At 40.0% G+C, this 21,895-nt stretch overlaps 1 protein-coding gene and 1 pseudogene across 1 annotated transcript in view; both read left to right on the top strand.

Moving 5' to 3' along the window:
• Positions 1 to 21,895, top strand: part of ARID1B (AT-rich interaction domain 1B) — a 380,804-nt gene that overhangs the window by 185,500 nt on the left and 173,409 nt on the right.
• On the top strand, positions 1,408 to 1,526 carry LOC120611470 (uncharacterized; annotated as a pseudogene).

Consider the following 21,895-nt stretch of genomic DNA (forward strand, 5'->3'; position numbering starts at 1 on the left):
CACGTGTGGGTCATGTGCCGCAGGCACCTGACCTACCTCTGTTGGCTTTCATTGTCCCCGTCCCATGCTGCCGTGGCAGACCTGTCATGGAGACCTTTAGATCGTCGCATTTCCCCCAGGTCTGTCAGCTCGTTTTTGAATTTAGCTCCTTGGCCATTGTTTATCCTATTTTATCATCATTACTTTTGATTCTTTTACCGTTTACCTGTCTGTCCCATTGGCTCTGCAGAACCGCTCCTAGTCAGATCACCATATTGTGTTTCTCTGCTCTTATGTGTCTTTTATCGCTACTGAGGGCAAAATTTCATAATGGTGGTCATTGGTGTTTCTGCTACGGAGGGTCCTTCTGTATCGTGGAGGTCAAGGTGAAGTAAAGATCATGTCTTTTTAAGTTTGAAAATCCTAAGCAAGCGAAAAGATAATGATGTATTTTGACATTCACAAGATAATGCACGCTAATCTTCAGTGACTTCAGTAATCTTCAGTTGTAGGAAGCTATCAAAGCTGTCCCACACAAAGCCAGTGCATCAACTGAAGAGAATCTAAAGTTTTATTCAGATTGTCGTTTACTGAGGATTCTGAGTTTACACATTTGGTTTTTAATTCCATTTGTTCCACTTGACAGCTGTGTGATTATGGCCATTTTACTTAATATCGCTAAACCTCAGTTTCCTCATCTGTAAAATGGAGTTAATTAACCCACGTCACAGGGCTGCCGTGAGGAGTCAGTGGGATAATGTTTGCCATTCACTTATAGAGCGCACACAGGAAAAGCACTCAGTCAAGGGTTGGGGGGTGGGTAGCTGTAGAAACAGTAGTACTTGTTTTGTTGTTAGGCTATTTCCTGTACGATGGGAACCCTTTCTACTGCTGCCGTGTGTGGGAATGATAAATAGCCATCCCCTAGTTAATCAGAGACATCTCAGCTTATAGTTTAACCCTTTGTTATAATTCTTGCCAATTAATTTGTTTTTGAACTTTACAGAGAGTAATGTAAAATTTCTTATACAGCAAGTATTTATTTGACTCCGATTCAGTGAGCACTTAAAGAGCACGTGCCGTCTTGCCAGGCACTGGGCTTCCTGTTCCAGGAGCACAGAAGTGACTAGGTATGGCCTTGGGCCTTGGAAGACTTAGCCTAGTGAATTGTAGCATCAGTGGACTGGATAGCAAGCCAAAGCACATTTCCTTAACTTTTTGTTTTATTTTATATTTTTGCTCTATTGTATTTACTAACTGTAATTACATACCAAAAGTGGCTTTTCATGGCTAATCATATTTCACAGCCAAAACGATTAATACTTATAATGGTAATAACAACTAACATTGATTGAGGGTTTACTTATGAGCCAGGCACTTGCGCAAGCATTTTACATGTATTAACTCATTTAAATTTCACAGCATTCCGTCTACGGCCATGCCATCCTGAACAAGCCCGATCTCATCTGATCTCGGAAGCTAAGCAGGGTCAGGCCTGGCTAGTACTTGGATGGGAGACCAGCTAAGAAGACTAGATGCTGTAGGCGTAAAAAGTAAAAAAAATAAGGGATCGTAAGCTCACAAGGTCCTTGCAATTGGTGAAGTCAACCAAGGGTTGCCTCGCCTAAAAAATAAAAAAATTAAAAATAAATAAATCAATAAATTTCACAACATGTGAGGACTGTTATTAGTGCTAGTTTATTTTTAGGCTCTGAGGAGCTGTACCTTGGCCACGATTACGCGGCGGCATAAATGGCAGGGACAGAGCTTGAACCCTGGCATTGTGGCCCCACAGAACCTACTGTGCGGGCCCGGCTCTTCTAGTATTCATAAGAAAGTGGAAATCCATCCATGTATTCTTCTAGGGTTGTCCACTCTATTGTATCAATTTAGAATTAGAGAAATGTCTTAGGGGAAAAGTTTATTTTTATATATTTGTTATTTCTGTCTTGAATTCCAGAAATTTAAAGGATATTTTTATGACTACCTTGTCAGGATACCGACTTTTAATTTCTTTTACTTAGGAATAATTGGAACTTAATGTTTTCATAAACAGTAATTGTTCTAAATGTCTTGATTTTCCCCCACAAACATTTTTGGTACTGCAGAAGTTCAATTGGAATTGGATGCGGTATTTGTAAACTGTTCTTTATTTTGTACTTTAATTTGCATCTCAAGTGTCAATGTGTTCAAATATAAATTTTTAAATTGTTAATATTGAAAATCATCCAAAAATAATGTAACAAAGTTGTAATCCTCATTAAATAATAAAGAAAATAATATTTTTAAACAGTTGACATAGTTACAAAGATCTCTCTTGTTATGACAATAATCTTGATGCTCATTTTTAAGTTTAATTTAGTTTCCACAATAGAAACAATTCATGCATTGTATGTAGTGTATATACTTTATATATGCAATAACATATATAGTATATAACTAAACAAGGTAGTGTATAAATGTAAATTGCAGTAAGCTTATGTTTTAGCTTTTGGATTTTTGACTTTCTGCTGTAAATAGTTAAAGTAGCTACGTAGACACAGCATGCCTGTGTGTCTGGGTAGCGCTTTGCTTGGTACGATGCTAGTTCCTGTTGCTCCTTTCTAAGTTTGCAGGTTTGAGGGGAAAACCCCATAGAAAAACAAAGTTTTACATACTAACATGTCATTATGATATAAATGCCCCTTCTCATCTGTTCAGAATCATAAAAAAATTATAATAAAAATGAGAAGCCATTTTTGTATTATTTTTACAGCCTTTTAATATTGAAGATGGTTAGTTTGTTTTCGGTGATTCTTTAGCTTTGTTCTAAATGTGTGTTTTTGATTCTGGTGTGTCCCTTTGTGAGTTCTCCATTTTCCTTATTGGTAAAGTTGCCCAGCAAACGGAAGGACAGAGGCAAGCACCAGGGCCTGGCCTTCAGGAGCTGGAGGTGTTCAGAATGGGCTCCCATCTGTTGGGCCTGCGCACTGACAAAACTGGTCACAGCTGTCGTGGCTCTCCAGACCAGACGTGGCTTCCCTCCTGCTTAGAGGCCCCTGGCCCTTGGAGAGTTGGCCTACCTGTAGAGGAATCCCATCGGGCTTCAGGGCACCAGAGAGATGCAGTGACACAAGGATTAGTAGCCAGGTATGGGACTTTAGTGAGCCACCAGCCACAGAAAAGGGTGGAGAGCAGCAACACAGTGCCGTTCTTTTGGTGCCAAGTTTATGTTTTGGATCTTTAAAAATTAACCACGATTAAGAAAATAGTTCTCAGTGAATTAAAGGAAAGATCTTAATAATAGGTCCTCAAATGCCTCCCTCCTGTAGAGGGGGTGGTATCTTATCACTTAAGTTTGAGGCCATAGGTTACTTTTAGGCGATCTACTCAGTGGTGGGAATTCTTATTTTAACAGAGGATGGGGGAAATTTTTTTATATCCTCAATATAATACTTTTATCACAAGTATTCTGTTAGATGCAGAGCGTGGTAATTCCGGCACACAGTCATTTATTTCCTATTTTGTGGGATGTTTGTGATACTTCATTTTATGTTAGTTTGCACATAGACATGATGCTTGGGTATGAAATAATTTTAGACCTTTAAGACCCTAATATTTTAAAAAATTCTCTAAAATATAGATTCTTCAGAGTGGCCATCATGAAGTTGGTACCTAAGGACAGTGCCAAAGCTGCTTTAACTTTCAAAAATCCCAACTTTCAAATATTTTGATATGTAATAGAAATAATATTTATTCCTTTGACAAGCATAGATAGGAACCATTGCTCTTCTGTAAAGGCTATAAACAAAATAGACGTGTTTCTTTTTGAAACAGTGTATTGTGATGATTATCTTTTGAAATTTTGTTAATAAACATAGACAATAACATTCTAAAATTTGTAAAATCAAATATCACATCTTTATAAAATATATGCTGTATCAAATATTTACTGAATAGTTTAATATAATTATTGAATGACACTTAGATTATAAAATCCATATTTATCGAATGTCTCAGGCTGACAAAAGGCATTGTACCACGACAACAAGGATTATGTAGGAACATGAAGTTCGTCTGGTGTGTAGAAATAGAGATGCACATTTTCACTTTTGGATATTTTTATCATGGATTTGTTTGCTTTTTCTAAAAGCATTATTTGAGAATTTTCGACACAGTGACAGTGAAAGTAGAGGCTTATTATTTTTTTCCTTGAGTCTGTTGTCTCAAAGTAATTGAATGGCTCATTTATTTGCAATAACATTGGTACTGGAACTCTGCTCGTAATGTATGTTAGTCTACATTCTCTCTTAATAACAGATCTGACTGTATACTTAGGTGGTAGATAGTCTTAGTGCAAAATGCTCCAATGGGTTTTAAATCTTAAAACAAGATCACCAGTTTTGACTCCAAAGAATGCCATTTCATTGTTTAGGGATGTGCACAGAGCAGTTTATAAGGTACCGTTATTGATTTACTCCCTCCAAGGACGAAGTGATATTAAACAGACACACAAACAGAAAAATTACATTCACAAAATGCTTTTCCCAAGTGAGAAAACCCAGTCTCTATACTTCGATAATCAAAAATAGATTTTTTTTTTTTTAAATATTTAAGTGATTGAGTAAGGATAGTTACACACCTGCCATTTCTGACAGCTACTATCCTTGTTACCTGTTTTGGATCACCTTTTGTGCTCTACCTCTAATCTTGAGACTAGTTTCTTAAATGCCAGTTAAGTTTAGTAACCTGTCCATGGCCACATAGCTTTTAAGAGACAGATGATGAATTCATTCTGTCTCCCTTGGGAGTGCTCAGAGAGAGTCTTTTGTCCTGAGTACTGAGTCCCCATCTTACCCAGCTGTGTTTGGGTGAACCACGGGCAGAGAGGTCAGAGTAGATGGACTTTGCAGTGAGCCCTCACTGTGACACCCCTCTGCTGTGCAGGATTGTGAGCAGAGGAGGTTGCTGAACTCCAAGAAGTACCAGAGGAGGCGGCTGTGCCCTGTTCTTAGGGATTTCAGATGCACCTGTTGAACTAACGAGGTAAAAATAGGAAGGAAGCCATAGCATCTCCCAGGGTGGGCTGAGATGATTTACAAACAAGTCTCTGAAAAATCAGTTTCATTTTCCTTTCTCCTTTTTTTCTTACCAAAAAGAACTCTGGTTGTCTCTCAATCTCCCCCAAAAAGGCTAAGAAGGAGGAAGAGATTGTAAATAGCTGCTGACCTGTACCCTAGTTTACAAATTGGGCTGTAGAATGTGCTGACTAAGGAGCCAGCTGGTCAGATGTTGTATGGACAAAGATTGTCCTAAGTGAGTAGCAGAGTTCTGTGACTGTTAGAGCCTGTGCATGCCAATGATAAGTGTTTGTTGGTGAATAACACAGGATTGCATAGGGAGTGTGTCCGCTTTGTGCCAGGCCCAGGGCACTGTACTAGGAAATGAACAGTAACTTGGGACAAGGTCCTCAAACCTGCCATTTAACTAATTTTTCAGAGCCTTGGTTTTTACCCGTGTGGCTAGCGATAAGGTCTTGTGAAGATGTGCTCCGTGACAGTGCTAGAGGACTAAATTATTGTTAATGCCGTACTAGCTAATATTAAGCTGTCACCAGATTAGTGGGAGAATCTACTTGCAACCTAGTGACGAGTTATTGTGTCACAGAAGTGGAAGTAGAGGTGCCAAGTAAAATACAGGACAGCCTTTTAAATTTGAATTCGAGATAAGCAATGAATAATTGTTTAATTTAAGTTTGCCCCATATGTGGCATGGGACACATGACACAGAACCTGTTACTAAATCTGGAACCGCAAATATTAGAAGGAGGCCTCTCTCCCTTGAGTTAAGCTGACGAAAACCTCAGGACCCCACATCAGTTGGAACTTAATATTTAGCTCCCCTAACTCCTTAAGCTCTTCCAAAATCAGGACAAGATCCCCTAAACCTACATCACACTCAGATACTATGAGAAAAATAGTAATATTTCGTATCCACAAAAATTTTCCTTAGTTTTGTCCAGAAGCTTGGTTGATGAGTAGTCTAAACCACAGTTTGGGTGCTTTACTGTTGGTAGAAAACCCAGAAGGAATACTGCAGCGGGGGTCGAACCAGGGGCAGGTGCCTTTTCCTGTAGTGAGGGGTGACGTGACGAGACTCCAGGAAACCAGAAGGGCTTGGAAAGGGGATCTTATCAAACCCGTCACCAACAACCCACCCTTCATGGTTCCTGGCCAGGGACAGGATGGTACAGGGAAAGCGTGCGGAGCTTCAGGAGCCAGCGCCGAGTCCCGGGCCTGTCCTCCTTTGCCGTGTGCTCTGGGCCCGATGCTTCACGTCTCTGGGCCTCAGCTCGTTCTTTGTGAAGTGGGGGTATCTGCCCTCAGAGGATGGTTTTGGGGAACCAGATAATAAGTCAAAATAAAGTCTTAAGAGTGTTTTGTAAATTTTGGCGTAGATTTTAGAGATAGGGTATTGAGGCAATGGGTATTGCTGTTATGCTTTTATGCTCTGGGCCCGATGCTTCACGTCTCTGGGCCTCAGCTCGTTCTTTGTGAAGTGGGGGTATCTGCCCTCAGAGGATGGTTTTGGGGAACCAGATAATAAGTCAAAATAAAGTCTTAAGAGTGTTTTGTAAATTTTGGCGTAGATTTTAGAGATAGGGTATTGAGGCAATGGGTATTGCTGTTATGTATTTTGTTTTTTGTAAGTTTTACTAAAGGTTTTTGTTTTTTTAGCAACTGTGAATTTTAAGTCTTATCAATGCTTCAGAGTGAATTAGATTTTTGCTGCATAATGTTAATCAATTTTGTGAATTGGAAGTGTAGTTTCACAATGTCATTAATGTCCAAATCAAATCAGCCTCCTGATTGATTTTTTTTAAATCTACGTTTCTGCCTGAAGTAGCCATATTAGTAGATAACCCTGATAATTTATTACAACGATTGAAAAATAAAATGTTGAAAATATGTGCGACGTTGGGAGGGGAAAAAAAGAAACACGTCATGAATAGAGGATGCAGGATGCCAGCCCAGTGGACTCGATTATTAGCATCACCTAAGACAGATATGTTTTCAGTAATCTCAGTCTCCAGGGAATTATTTTTGGAATCTGTCATTTTCACAAGCACATGTGAATTGATGTAGTCTGTTGGAAACAGCAAAATAGGTACAGAATTGTTCTCAAAGGTTGTGATTTACTATGTGTACTACACTAATTATTTGTATAAACACAATTTTTTGCCCTGTGACAAAATATAGGGGTTGAATATGAGTTGTACCTCAAAATGTTGAAGTTTATGTTTATATTACAGATTCCTCCCATGTTCTGTGTACGAACACTATTTCTTGTTCTGTAAATGTCTAGGGCTTGTAATTATATGTTTAGTATGCCTTTTTCTTTAGTTATCGAGATACATTCGTTAGCATTGTCGTCATCATATAGCATTTTATAGCTTTTAGAATGTTTCGCCTTGTTATCTTATTAAATATTTACAATTACCAAGAGGCAAGTATCTTAAGCATTTTTCTTTATTCTGTATAACAGGAAACAGATGTAGAAAAATTCTTATTTACAAAGTTCAGATGGCAAGTGGTAGAGTTGAGATTTAAACACGTGCATTTTAACTTCTTTTTCACTGTTATTTTCACTTACCGCACTGCTCCCCACCGGAACACCCCCCCACACACACACATTGTTTCTAGAATTTTACATTTAAGTTTACATTTACATAGTGGAATGCATTTTAATAGCTAAAAATCGATTCTCATTGAAAATCGATATGAAGTGATTTGGCTCTAAATATACGATTTCTGAAAGCTTTAGAAGACTGAACTTGTGCAAAATAAATTATCAGCATAAAGACATTATTATCCCAGGAAATCATTTATCTGAAAATGTGAATACTAGCAAAGTCTTCATAATGGGTGTGAGTAAAATCATATGGGAAAATATTTTAGGACATATTCCTACATTTTTCAGTTTAATGCTTAAAGAGCCGTGTCGTCTTGGAGCTTGTCACTTTGGAAATCCTGTTGTCACAGAATTCTGGAGAGGAGGTGTAGGCCAGTGCCGTGTGGTGATTTCTACAGCGTTGCGTCTGGGGTGGGCAGGAAGCAGCTCTGAGCATGCTTACGACGTGGACGTGTGGGCGATCTGGATCCAGCTCTTCTGTTTCAACTCCTCTCCCAGTCTCTTTCTCTTTTGAAAGAAGTTGAGAAGCGTTGAAAAAGGTCTCAGGAGTCGGGTGCCGAGGGGCAGGACTGGCGGACTCCGCGGGCAGTGCTTGCAGGGCCTTGCTGTCTCCTCCTCGGCTGTTGAGTCTGAATCACATGTGAAGCAACCCTGCGCTTAACACCCCGTCTGCTTTAACAGGAGCGAGGTAAAAAAATCAGCCCCTGCATCTTCTCTGGTCTTGTATTCTGTGATAGAACAGCAACTCCAAGCTGCGTTTATTCTATCTGAAAAAGAGGAAAAGAACATTCTTTCCCTCCAACTATGGCAGAATATGACTCTTCAGAAAAGATGGCTGTGCACTGTCAGCAGGCCCGCGCAGTGTGGGAACATGTTCCAAGTTATTTGGCAGAGCAGTTGGAAGAAATTTGGGCTGGGAGAAGGAAAAAATGTACCCGTCCCCTCTTCCGTGACGATGTCAGCCTCAGGTGGCATGTCCGTGGAGCTTCTGTGACTCCGACCTGGAGGCCACGGAAGACGCGCCCGTGTGTGGACGGAGCACATCTCGGGCTCCGCGCTTACGTGTGCTGGGCGCTGTTCAGGCGTGGCAGGTAGTGGGGAGCACGTCGGGGTTGCGTTCAAACGTTTCAAGTTATCCACTTATTGCCATGATGTGGTGATTAAGAGCGTGCACTTTGTAGTTGGGTAAAGCTCAATCATGCAACCAACTAGTCGTGTGACGTTGGAGAGGGTTCTTGACTTCTCTGTTATAATTTCCTCACCTGTAAGGTAAAGATAACCATGCCTGTCTCACAGTGCTTCTGTAAAGGTCACAGGAGCCTGTGTCTGAACCTGGCACGTGAGAGCACAATAAAGTTTTGTTACACTGTTGGTCTCTTCCTCCTCCTCCTCCTCCTCCTCCTCTTCCTCCTCCCAGTCAGCAAATACTAAAGACTGTTGCTCCTGTTTCTGCCATTGGTTTCGCACACGGACACCGGACACCAAAGGTCGAAGGAAGGAGCAGGCGCTGGGATGTAGGTGTCCCCCGCTTGCCCAGAGTTTGCCTACGCCACCTACCTTTACAAAAGACCCACACTAGCACCTGCTTTGGCTAACCGAAACAGGTCCAAAGAGGATTTTAGCTTTTTGAAAAGAAGCAAAAGTAAAAATAGTCTTCGTTATTTGTTTTGCAGTGAGCCTTTGTAGAGGCAGCATGCACCCCGCAGCAAGAGGGGCCTCGAACTCCTTCCCAGTAAAGAACACTCAGCATCTCACCTCGCTCACCAGAGTTTGAACTGTATCTGCAAGGATCTGAGCTTTATGTCCCTCCATTTTGTGCATCCCTGCTTCTACTACATATTAGTGTTATTTTAGGTTTTCTGTGTGACTCGGTATGATTTGATGGGTGATTTGGCAATGGCAGGGGGAGGGTCTAGGGATGCTCAGAATGTTTTTCATAAAAGTGAATGGTAATTGCTTCCCTGCTTTATTCCATCTCAGTTTATGAGAACTTTCGTTGGCACACTCTGCTTTGGGACAGCAGGGGAAGCCTGTGTTTGGCTGTGATGTTTCTGTGCTGGCGTTTGTGTTGTATGGGTTTGTGGGCGTATAGGTGCCCCTGAGCCACATCAGAGGCCCGTTTTTTCAGCAAATGTTTCAGACCTGCTTTCAAGTGAGACACTAGGAACACAGGAATGAAAGACGGGCTCAGTTCCTGCACCCCGGGAGCTTGCCTTGCAGCGGATGAAGGCGGTGGGTACACAGTTACCACGAAGTGTCAGAAAGTGATGACTGTCGTGCATACAGTTAGTATGACCATGTGAAAGTGAGTGAGCAGGTGCTTAAATTCTGCCGCGTGGTCAGGGACGACCTCTCAGAGGTTATAAACCTTTGATCTAAAAATCTGAAGGACGGGAGCCAGCTGTGGAGAGGTGACAGCATTCCGGAAGACGCCGACTGGATGGGTGGGGCGTCATTGCGGACGGGCCCTCAGGCGCTACAGGTTGAGGCGGAGCTAGACTCTTACTCTTTAGTTCGTTCTTTCTTTCATTCTCCCGTTCTTTCGTTCTTATAGGATGAGTTGCAGTTTGAGAATCCCATGTCATGCCAGATGGAAGTTTTGGGCTGCTTTGCTGCTGGAAACTTCCCTCAGTTATCAAGTGGCGATGTGTCGTGTCTGTTTGTGACAGGGGTGAGAGAATAGCAAAGTATGTACGAAATGTCCTGCATACTATGAACCAGAGACATTCAGAGTAATTACTACTATTTAGAGTAGTGACATAATTTTAGATTTTTTTGACCTAATTTTTATTTTGCATATAATTACTTGCTTGGTCCTTAATTAGCCCTTTATTAGACGTGGAGTGGTGGTCTTAAGTTTTTCTCACCATCGGAAAGCGTTGGGGGTGGGTTCTTCAGTAACGATGGTGGATTTCCACGCGCCTCTGTTTCCAAACGCCTGATTCTAAGCAGGCGCGCCAGGTCGGGGACGATGTTATGGGCAAGGAATTCACTCCTCAGTCTGATTAATCAGCCATCCTTTGGCTATGCCTAGGACATTCTTAGTAAGCTATTTACCAGTAAATACAACGTTTTTATTTCAGTTATTCATCGTTAGGGAACTTGTGGAGGTTTAACACTGGAAAGATAAGAACTGTCTAATCAAAATGAAAAATATTTTAGTTTGTTGAAAACACTCAGAGCAGCATACAATATATATAACAGAGTAAAGACGTGCGTACGCTGCTCTCGCCTCCACGAAGAGGCCGTCAGCTCACAGCTGCAGTTTCTAGGCTGAATGTTTTTATTTCACAATTGAAAAAGACGACTTCATTCACAAGGAAGTCTACTTACCAGAAATTTTTTGTCTTTTTTCATGTTCGGATAATCTTAAATTATTGTTGTATAGAAGGAAATGTTATCAATTATCTAAAGAAAAATGCTGTGTATTTTAGAATGTGTATGTATGAACTCACACAGATACATCAGAGAGATGATCCTGTCCTTTAACTTGCGTTCCACGTCTGAGACTCTGTCCGAAGGAAACAGTCCGTGATGTCGGGGGCAGGAGAGCTATGAGCACAAAGACAAGCTTCTTGCTGCCTTATTTAGACTATTGAGAAACTGGAAACAACCTGAAGGCTTGTAGAAGGTGCTTAATTTAATGAATTTTCACACAATCTCTCAATGGAAATTTTATATGACTAAAGTTAACAGTTATTAAAATTTTTAGGAAGTTGGAAAATGTTTATTTAATGTTGAAGGTTATAGTAATTTTTCCCAGTTTTCTAAATTTCCTGTATTTGCACTTATTTCCATAGTGAGGAAAAAAGAATCCCAGAATGTTTTTTTTTTTTTTAATTTTTTAAAATCAATATTGGAGATTGCTGCCAGACTAGAGTCAACAACTTTAGACACCCTAAAGCTTGAATTTTTATTTTAAAAATAAATTAATGGTTTCAATACATTTTAGGAGCTTTTTTACTTTGAAATGAACCATAGCTTCTGTTGTAGATTTGTTTTAGAAAGAAATTCTAGAGAGAAGCCCTAGGATTTGGAGCACACAATTAAAGAGAAGAGAAGAATTATAAGTAATGAGTAATAACATTAGTTTAAGAACAGAATTGGAAAGAAGGATTTCTGGAACATCAATATATTAGAAGTTCTGAGAGAAATTTCGCAACAATACTTAAGGAGGACCTAGGTGAGAAATTTTTAAAAATTTAAATTACACGAGAGCTTATCAAAACATTTTAATTTGGGAAATAAGTGTTACTAGAAGAGATACATTAATTACATTTATTTCCCTTTTCTTCCCTCCCTCCTTTTTTCCTCACTTCCTTTCCTCCCCCCACCCCCCACACTTTTTTTTTAAATCGTGGTAAACTATACATAGCATTAGACTTACCATGTTAACCGCTTTATCGTGTACAGGTCTTCGGCATTGTGGACGTTCACATCGCTCTGAAACCATCACCCCATCTCCAGAACGCTTCATTTACTTAAACTGAAATTCTGTTCCCATTAAATACTGACCCTCCATTCCCGCTCCTTAGGCCCCTGGCACTCACCTCTCTACTCTCTGTCTCTATGAATTTGACTGTTCTAGATACCTCATGTCATCTTTTCTTTCTTTTTAGCCTAGATGCTATTAAAGATTATCCAAACTCATTTGCTCATCCCAGTTACTGTTCGTCTGCCATGTTCACAGGCTCTGGAATGGCATGTTGATGTGAAGAGCAGGAACCTGTTTGAATTTACAGTCTAGCAGAAACTAGTCTAGCCCTACAGAGGTGACCGCAATAAGGGATTATAAGTGGTGTTTAAAAGGGAAAGAGAAAGAAGTGTGGCGCTGGAGGAATAAGAGAGACTGTGGCCTGGAGTAGGCTGCGTGACAGAGTAGTGTCGCATCCCCCTGGGGGGCTCGTGGGTGTGGGGGAGATGGCGCAGCCTCCGGTCTCTACTGGGCATCACATTTTGTCATGTGGTTCGTGGTTATTTGCCTGCTTGCTTTTGTTTTGTTTCCTTTTTGTTTTTGTTTTTTGGTAGCAGAGCCAGATTGGGCTCAGCCCCTCCTTCCCTGATCTTTGTAATAAATCCCTTGCTGGCCCTGGCCTGTGGTACAGGAATCTAGGAGAATAGTCTGGTCCACTTAGGAGGTTAGAAAACCTGTGAGCAAACCTGGGTTTGTACCTGACCTTTTAAACTTAACTCAGGTAAACTTTCCTGATAAGAGTGCCAGGGGCTATGATGTTATGATAGTGATTTTCCATTACTACAAGCCCTGCTATTAGCTGGGAGGATTTTAGGCAAACGGTGCCTTTTAAGTTGAGTGGGGGACTGCGAGGTCTTCCCTGGCATTCGGGACTTAGCAGTGTTGGTGCCCATTTCTCTGTGTTCAGGAGCCTCTCCGAGATGACAGGATGTGTCTTCCACTGATCATTCTTTCAGGGACTTGCGTAAGGTCTCACAGTTTGTAAAGCGGAGCTGGGAGCTGACAGTTTGACGTTGGCACACCTGTCCTCCAAACTACGCTGCCTCCTGTGTCAGGTGTTTGGGCTTCCTTTACTGTGTTTAAGAATGTTGCTTACATACAGACCGTCTTGAAGAAGGTCAGTAATTCACTGACTAGAATAACAGTGAAATCAGGTGCTTTTAGCTTTTAGGGTTATTTGTGAGTACCAGTCACCCTCTCTACTTTGCCTTGAAGTCAGTCTTCGTACAGGGTTTGTTAGAGAAAAGACCTGCCTGTCACTGAGCTGAAGAGGCTGTCACATGCAGAGGCAGCAGTGTTCACAGGCGTTGGCTGCAGATATGAAACCATGCAAGATTTCATTGGAAACCCAGCGTGTAAGCATTGATCTGCACCATTCTATATAAGGGACTTGGGCATCTGTGGATTTGGGTATCTGAGGGGAGTTCTAAAAGCAGTCCCCTGCAGATACTGAAGGTTGACTGCAGTTCTTTGACTAAAACAGAGGGTACATCAAGGGGCGTGAGATGCAGGTAAAGGAGTGGGTCAGGTAGGCAGTGGGTGCCATTGAGTGTTAGGGCAGAGGAGTGATGTGCAGCCTGTTCCGTGTTAGGAACTCACACAGTAGCTAATTTGATGACGGAGAATGAGATGACTAGAGGAGAGAGGCCAGTTAGGAAACAGACGTGGTAGTTGAAGACTGGCCCCAAACTAGGTGATAGCATGGCATGTGGAAAGTGGGTTTCTCTTAGGTGGGAGGACTCGTTAGAGACACTGGTCCTGTCTGTGCAGTTTCACTACCTTAGATAGAGAAGCGGGATCTGTGTCAGCAGCAAAAAAACTCATAAATTTCATTGTTGCTAATAATGAAGTAAAATGCTCTGTCACTTCAGACATTTAATTAATATTTATTTGCTAATGATATTAACATTAGTTAACATACTTTTGAAGTGCTTCAAATGTATTAAGTTGTTTAATCCCTCACATCCCTATGATTAGTTACTTTTTTCTAGTATACCTATTTGTAGAGGTGGAAAATGAGGCACAGAGAGGTTAAATAACTCTTAGCTCGATCCATGTGGCGCCAGTGTTTGGATGCAGCCCATCTGCCTGCCTAGCCTATGTTTTGATCCCCGTCTTGAGCAAAGAATGTGATGTAATGTAGCCAACCTGTTTACCACAGTTCTACAAGATTGCAAGGGGCTGTTCTTGGTAATTTATGAAGCAGTATTTTGGTAATTCTTATCCCTTCTCATATAAGGATTGCTATGGAATCCTGGAATAAGGGTAAATCTAAAATGAAGTTTAGCAAACTGAACCAGAATTGATCACACTCACATTGAGAATTCACTGGTTTTATCTCTGAGGTTTTCAGTTTCCCTCACTCCCTCCTCCTCCCCTCCCCCTTTTCTCCCTCTTTACTCCACCCCACCCTCATTTTTCTTGAGTACCTTTGAGTAGGGCAGAAGTATTCTTTCCTACTGATCAGTATAGATTCTGGACTGCTATCTCTAATTTTGTTAACATTTATATGTTTCAGCCTCATTGCCTGTAAAAACAACTATTTGAATGCAGCAAGGCTTCCTATAAGCTTAAGCAAAGCAACGTGTATAAATCATCTAAACTGAGATTGTACATATGTGAAAGTGAAAAATCTTTCCTTAGAGTGGTTAACCCTTCACTGTAAGGAAGGTTGTATGACCTCTTTTGTTTTTAGCCATGAAATCGCTACTTCACTCTTTTTGGTTCTGCAGTAAATTTGTAGATTATGACCAGTATTACCACCCTCCTGGTGAATTTAATGGTTTAACTTTGTAACAAAGGAAGAGAGCCAGTGTGTTTAATTGCACCTGCTTAGCAGTAGCCTGAAAAAGATCCAACAGCCAGACTACCTGTCAGAGTTTCCATTTCTTTTTCATGATGTGTACTTTGGTTTTTTAATTTTGCTTGGGGAAGAGGTATGGAATGGGCAGAAGCGAATAGGGTAACCATTCTCCACTTCATTTGTTCCAGTTTCTTGTTTCCTTTGGTTATTTTAGTGCAGGTGTTTTTTAGCATGGTCAAGGATTTTTGTGTTCTTATCGTTAAGCGTGTATATATATTATTGATATTTAAAGAATTGGAAAAAATAAAATAGTTATAAGATAATTAGATATTTGAGCATTTTGCAATTCCTTTGAGCTCCAATTAATTGTGGAAAAAGTATCGTAGGTCTATCATAAATTCCCTTCTGTATGAATTCTGTACCTTTAGTAAGCAGTTAGAGCCAAGAACAAATTATGTAGTTATTGTGATTTGATTAGTTAAGATGAATTATGTGAACAAGTTGAAAAGAAAGCTTAATAGGTGTGAAGTGTTGCATTATTCTATGCTGTGGGAACTTTTATGATGAAGTATAAAATGAAAATGTAATATAAATTCTTTTTGAAGTCTGAGGAAAGAATTCTCTGTCATCAGAAAGTTGTTTTTTATGAACTATGGTCCATGAACAACCGTATCACAGTAGACATTGTGGTCCATAGTATAATCGTAGATGTGTTTTACTTATTTTTGTGAGATGTTAATATGGATGTTATTGATTTACCTTTTATTACAAATGAATTTAAATGCGTAAGTAGTACCATAAAATTTATCGCCATTTTCTTTCTCTACTACCGTATCTTGGTCGATATCTGTGTTGCTTATTTCAAAAGGTATAGTTACTTCTCAGAATTTATGAATATAAGGATTCCACAGATCCAGGAAGTGTAGTGCATTCCAAGTTTAAATAAGAAATATTTGCCTGACCGTAGCTATAGAACATCAGAGACAAAGTCTGGAAAGCAGAAGAGTTAGTGTGATTGCAGACTTCTATAGTACTGGGGAATTTAGAAGTAGGAAAAATGTCTACAGAGTGGATTTAGAGAAATTATTATTACTATTATTCAAGAATTATGATAAAATAAAAACATTTAGAGGTAAACAACTGAGGGAGTTTATCACTGAAAAACCTTCACAGCTCCTCCAGATGAACTTCTGTAACATGATAATTCAAGAGAAAGAAAAATTATCCCCGCAGGCATGTCCAGGATGTGAGATGGAATAGTAAACAGATAGAAGGTACAGATGCGGGCGAAGCGAAAAATGTGATATAAAATAATGATCGAGTCTCTGAGTGTGGAATTAAAAGTAAAAGAACTAAAATGTTTATTCAATGGGAATAAACTAAAAAGCGGGAGATTGCAACTAAAGTTCTTTACCATCCAGAAAGGGAGATTTTTGTTAAATATGTATGGTAAAATTGCAGTGGAAACCACTGAAAGAATAAAAAGAGTGAAAAAAATTACAAACTAGTAAAGAAAGTGGGAAATACAATAGAACGGGCCCTACTAGTTGGGTAGTAGTTTTCTTACAAAAACAAAATAAACTCGTGTCAACTAGAGCTCATCTCAGAGCTTTTTAAATATCAGAAGACCTATTCTTGATTATGAAAAATCTATAAACAGTGCAATCAAGTTTTTAATCTTAAGTAGCTTAAATTCTCTTAATTTGTTTACAGTATCGATCAAGTTAGGAAACCTTTATATCCAAGCTCTTCCCAAATTAACGGAGAGTGAAGTTACTGCTCTGTGAGATTGTACGTCCTACCGGGGCTGCCGCGTGCTCATCTTACGAAGTGGGTATTCTAGGTAAAATAGGAATGTAGGTAGCTTACAAAGTATGGTGGTTTTCAGTAGTAATCGCCACTGTGGATGCTGTTTATATTTTTTGTTTGTTTAATCTCTTTCTGTCCTCTGCTTTGAAAATTTAATACTCTTATTTATTGAGCACTGCTTTGGGCATCTTGCTAGGTTTTTACTTATTATTTATAGCACTCACAGCAGCCCTGCAAACAAAGGTATTATTTTGCCTGTTGCACACATTGGAAACTTGATATTGCAAGAGGTTGCCATGTTCACGGCCCCGCAGCTGGCCAGTGGCGGAGGCAGAATCCGAACCCGATTTGCTTCACTTTGAAACCCCTACTCTTTCTAAACAGGTTCCTTCTCAGCTCTTCAGGGATTCTGTAAGAAATGAATACCATAATACTTTCTTTTTGTTAATCTGTGGGTCATCTGTCTTTCTGAGAGGCATTTCCTTTGTTAGAGCAATAAGGGGAGACGTGGAGAGGTGTTTTAGGGACCCTCACGTGTGCTTATGGTAAAGCCGGATTTCTAGACCTTGTACTTCATTGCAGAACAGCCAGTCTGAGAGATTGCCCCAGAGGTTTAGAAGCCCCGGCTAGCAGAACTGGTGCCCCCAGGGTATCTTTCAGTCACCATCACTTGTGTTCAGATCTGAAGCATCTGCGAACTGCACTTTCACTTCTGTGTATAGAAAGAAAAGAGCCTGTGCTGTGTACCATTAGCGCCCACGTGGATGGAGGGGACAAAAACACGGCGTATGTATAGCATTGCATTGCTTTATTTGAAGGATACGGTTCTCAAAGATCTGGAATTCAGAGATGGGGAGGTAGGGGTATCTGAACATTGGCATTTCTGTAATCTGAATCCTCTTAATTCTGAGGATGTTGCTGTGTAAGATGCCCACAGCCTCAGGAGACTCCTGGCTGCCCTTGGAGCCAGTCTCCTGCTCAGAATGAACCACTGTCTCTGCCCAAACAGAGTTTCTCTTCGCTGCTTTACACACAAATGCAAAGGTTCAATTTTGTGAAAGTTCCCAGTAATCACAGGTCTGGTGAACCACAGTGATACAAAAAAATGAATGCAAAGTACCTTATTAACATATTGTTTTTATTGATTACATATTGAAAAGATATTATATATATTGAATCAAACAAAATACATTATTAAAGTCAATTTAACTTCTTTTTTAAACTCAACATGGCTACTAGAAATTTTACAGTTATCTATGTGGATCATATTTGTGGCTTATATTTATTTTGGATAATGAAGGCCTAGAACATTTTCCAGCCAGATTCCTTTACCTTTGGCAGTGATGCTCAACCTTAGTTGAAAATTAGCATAACCTGAGTGCTTTGAAAACTCCTCCTACCCAGGTCACACTCCGGTCAGTTATGGCAGAATCTCTGGAAATGTGGTCCAGAACCAGTGTAGTACATCATGGGTTTTTTTTAAGGTTCATATAAATCACGACAACCCCCTCCCACATACACACACACACACACACACACACCCCAATATACACATTTTTTAGCTCTTTCAGTTAAATTCATTAAGTGATCAGCCCTTGCCGTTTTCATATTAAACCTATTTCCTTGTTATACTGTAACTATTTCTTCTTGTTGGTACTTTCTGTAGAGTTAGAATTAATATATTTGAGAGAGATGAAATATTTAATTCTAAGTAGTAGAAACAGAGAGATGCTGGGTTTCAAATTATGCTACATAGAGTACTTTCCAGGGGAACGAGTCGCAGCCAGAGCTAGACTGGAAAGAGGCTGGTTGATTTAGTTTAGTGTTGGCCTCCAAGAAATGTATCCCACAGCCATTTTTAAGAAGTAAAGTTTTCAAGAACGTGGGGGATTCTGTATTAGGCGGAGGTGTACCAGTGCTGTCCAGGCAGGAGTTTTCCTTGTCATCAGCTGGTGACCACATCTTGATTCCCAGAGGGAGTTGATTTAGGTCGAAGAACTCCAGACAGATAGTTCTGGGAATACTGGAATGGCAAGAATAAAGCAGATTATGCGGGCTTCATTCTCAGCAGACAAGTGGAGAGAAAACCAGGAAGGAATACAGTCGCTTAAGTTGAGAATACACTTTGGGTGGCTAGAAAAATGTATTGGAGGCTAACTAAGGACACCCTGTATTGACAGGTTGCTCATACAAAAGTGGCCTTAGTGGTCACCGATTGACTCTACCCTAAAGACTTCTGTTCGTGGCTCTCACCATCGGAATGGTATAGTATAGAACAGAAAGCACTGACCCAGGATCAGGAGACCTGAGTTATAGTCTGATTTTTCTCCAATAACTATATTTATGGCCTTAAGCCATTTAACCTACTGGGCTTCCATTTTTCCTCATCTGTGAAATAAGAAGAGCTCTCTTAATATCCAGTAGTCCATTCGAGCTTATGAATATTCCTGCAAAATACTAACGAAAGTAACAGATGTGCCCGCGTAATAAGTATGATAGAAAACCGTAAACGTTTGTGAGTGTTTTTAAGTAGGGTGTGATGTTTCTGACCTGGTCATTTTATTGTTATTACACTGTCTGCAGCTTACTGTAACATGGTAGAGGAAGTCCATGCCTCCAGAGTTTGATTTCAGCTTCAGTTACTTGTCTTCAAGATAATCCCAGGAGCCAGCAACTCCATTCCCTAATATTTAGACCCAGTACTTTCTGAAGTATGTTGACTCAACATTATTCATTTCATGAAGAGCAATAGCAGGACAAGAATATAGTATCAAAACTGTCAAACTCTGAGTTTAGGGTCTCAGTTGAGCCTTATGATAAAAATCAGTGCTAGAAGCAATCTTACTGATTTACATCAACACCATTTGGTTGGTCTAAAGGCATTTACCAGAATGTGTAACTGTCACTGAAGACAGGATCTGTCATGAGGTAAGAATTTCAGTGCGTGTTTTGCTCAGAGTGAGCCTGGCATGCTACAGTCACATTACATATCATACAAAGATTTTGGTTGAGTGTGTATTGAAAGCTGAGGGGTGCTTGCACACAGTATCATGAACTTATTTTTTTCTGTACTGACTAGAAACTGATTGCACCGTAGCCAAATTGGATGTCACAAAAGGAATTCAGTGGCATACCTGAACAGACTTGAAGTGACAATTGAAAATCAATGAAAGGAGCCAGCTACATGGGCATATTCAGTGACACTGCAAGAATCTCATAGCACAAGGCCTTGCTGGAGATCAATGCTTCGACTTTGGGCATTGCTAGTGCACACGCAAAAAGCATTTTAGGCATGATATTCTTGATGATAGTATTGAATATTTGCTGGATTTGTTTGTTTTTATTAGCTCAGTATAGAAACCTGCCTTCTATTGGGGGCAGTCTCCCAAAGGATGGAACTTAGTGAAAAAAAGTCTTATATTTTCCACTGCTGGATCCCAAGGAGACCGGGTCTTAGAGCTGTGGAGGGAGCACATGACTAAGGCTTGGCCAGTCTTAAGCTCTTGTTTAAACCACACAGAAGTCAGCAGTCTAGCGGTATTAGAAGCATTGGAATATTGGAAGCCCCTGACTGGAAATGCTGGCGGTGACATTCTGGGCAAATGATTTCTGTTGATGTGTCTCCCTTGTTTCTTACTTTCCAGTCCTGGTCCTCCACAACCAATTCTGTGAACTCACCCTATATTCTTTCATGAAATCCCCTCCCAGGATAAGTTAGCTAAACTTGTTCAATTCTTTCTAAGTACTCTGATTGGTATAGTTATTAAATTAGCTGCTGTCTGAGTTGTAAACTAAGGGAATGTATGCTATAAATCACTGGTAGCTTAGGTCCTGCTTGATTAAGTGGTAAGAGATAGTCTTTTTATACTTACTGGGTTAAAGCTTATTTGTAATTACATTGCTATGGAATATAAGTGTGTGGTGTGTGTTTGTTTGTTTGTTTGTTTGTTTGTTTGTTTTCATCTCACCCAGTACAGTTAGTAGGCTTTATAGGTGTAAAACTTCACATGACAATTTCTAAATTTCTGACAGTTACTCTGTAGAGTGCAGTGTGGGACGATGTTATCAACTCCATTTTTGATAGAAGGGTGATCATCTGAATTCCAAATTTGAGGAAGAGAATAGTTTTTTAGTTAAATTAGAACCTTGAGATGATATCATGAGGGGGAACAGTTGGTCTTTGTAAAACCAAAGGGTGATAAGCTAAATGTACATACCATTCCACAGAATTTATCGATTACCTTTTGTATACTAAGCACTGTGCTGTCTCTGTAATGTGTCAGGAATGAAAAGGTAAATACCAAAATATGTCATTCTCTGTCTTCTAGGAACTTGCAGGCTAAAGTAGAAAACAAATAATCAGATCATCATAATTGAGTATTTTGAGGAGTAGTTGGCTAACCTGTTGGACTGGGAAAGAAGAGGTGCCATTTGATACCATGTGAATCCTTAATATGTGGCATATTGCACACAATAGTTGGCAAATGGTAGGTACATAGATAATGTTTGTGAAATTAAGTTTGAACTGTGCCCTGAAGAATAAAGAGTTAATGGAAACCTGAATTAAAGCAGAAGTGATGGCCATATAAAGATAGTGGCATGATTTCTGATTGGAACAATATAAGCACACATGAATAAATTCCGAAGTTTTGAGCTCCAGCAGATTGGTAGTTTGTCATTAACTGAACAAAGAGAATGCAAAGTTGTTTTGAGATCAGTGGAATTATAAGAGAAAAATTAGTCCAGCTTTTGACTTGCTAAATTCAAGGTTTTTGAGGGGCATCCTCATGAAACTGTAGTTGAAGAATTCTGGTCAGTCCTGCAGCTCAAGTGGAAACGAAGATAAAGATTTTGGATTCATCAAAATATTCGATTTCTGAAGCCATGGGAGTGAGTGAGATTGCTCAAGAAAAGTAGTGAGTGCCTGTGATAGATTTGTAAAGAAGATAGTATTTTTAAACTGACATTTCTGGAGCCGATTAGATTTATTCTAAAGGGGACACGCCCTCGACAGAACTAAGCACTTCAACATCCTGTTGCTAATTGGAAGCAGCTTGTTCTCCTGAATCAGAGTTTAGTAAGAGCCAGCACTGCATTTGCTGCCATTCTCTTTCCTTCATTGCTTGTATCCCTGGCATGACAGCAGAATTATAGGACAT

This window comes from Pteropus medius, unplaced genomic scaffold (genome assembly GCF_902729225.1).
Source record: "Pteropus medius unplaced genomic scaffold, Ma_sr-lr_union100, whole genome shotgun sequence".
In the NCBI taxonomy this organism is placed as follows: Eukaryota; Metazoa; Chordata; class Mammalia; order Chiroptera; family Pteropodidae; genus Pteropus; species Pteropus medius.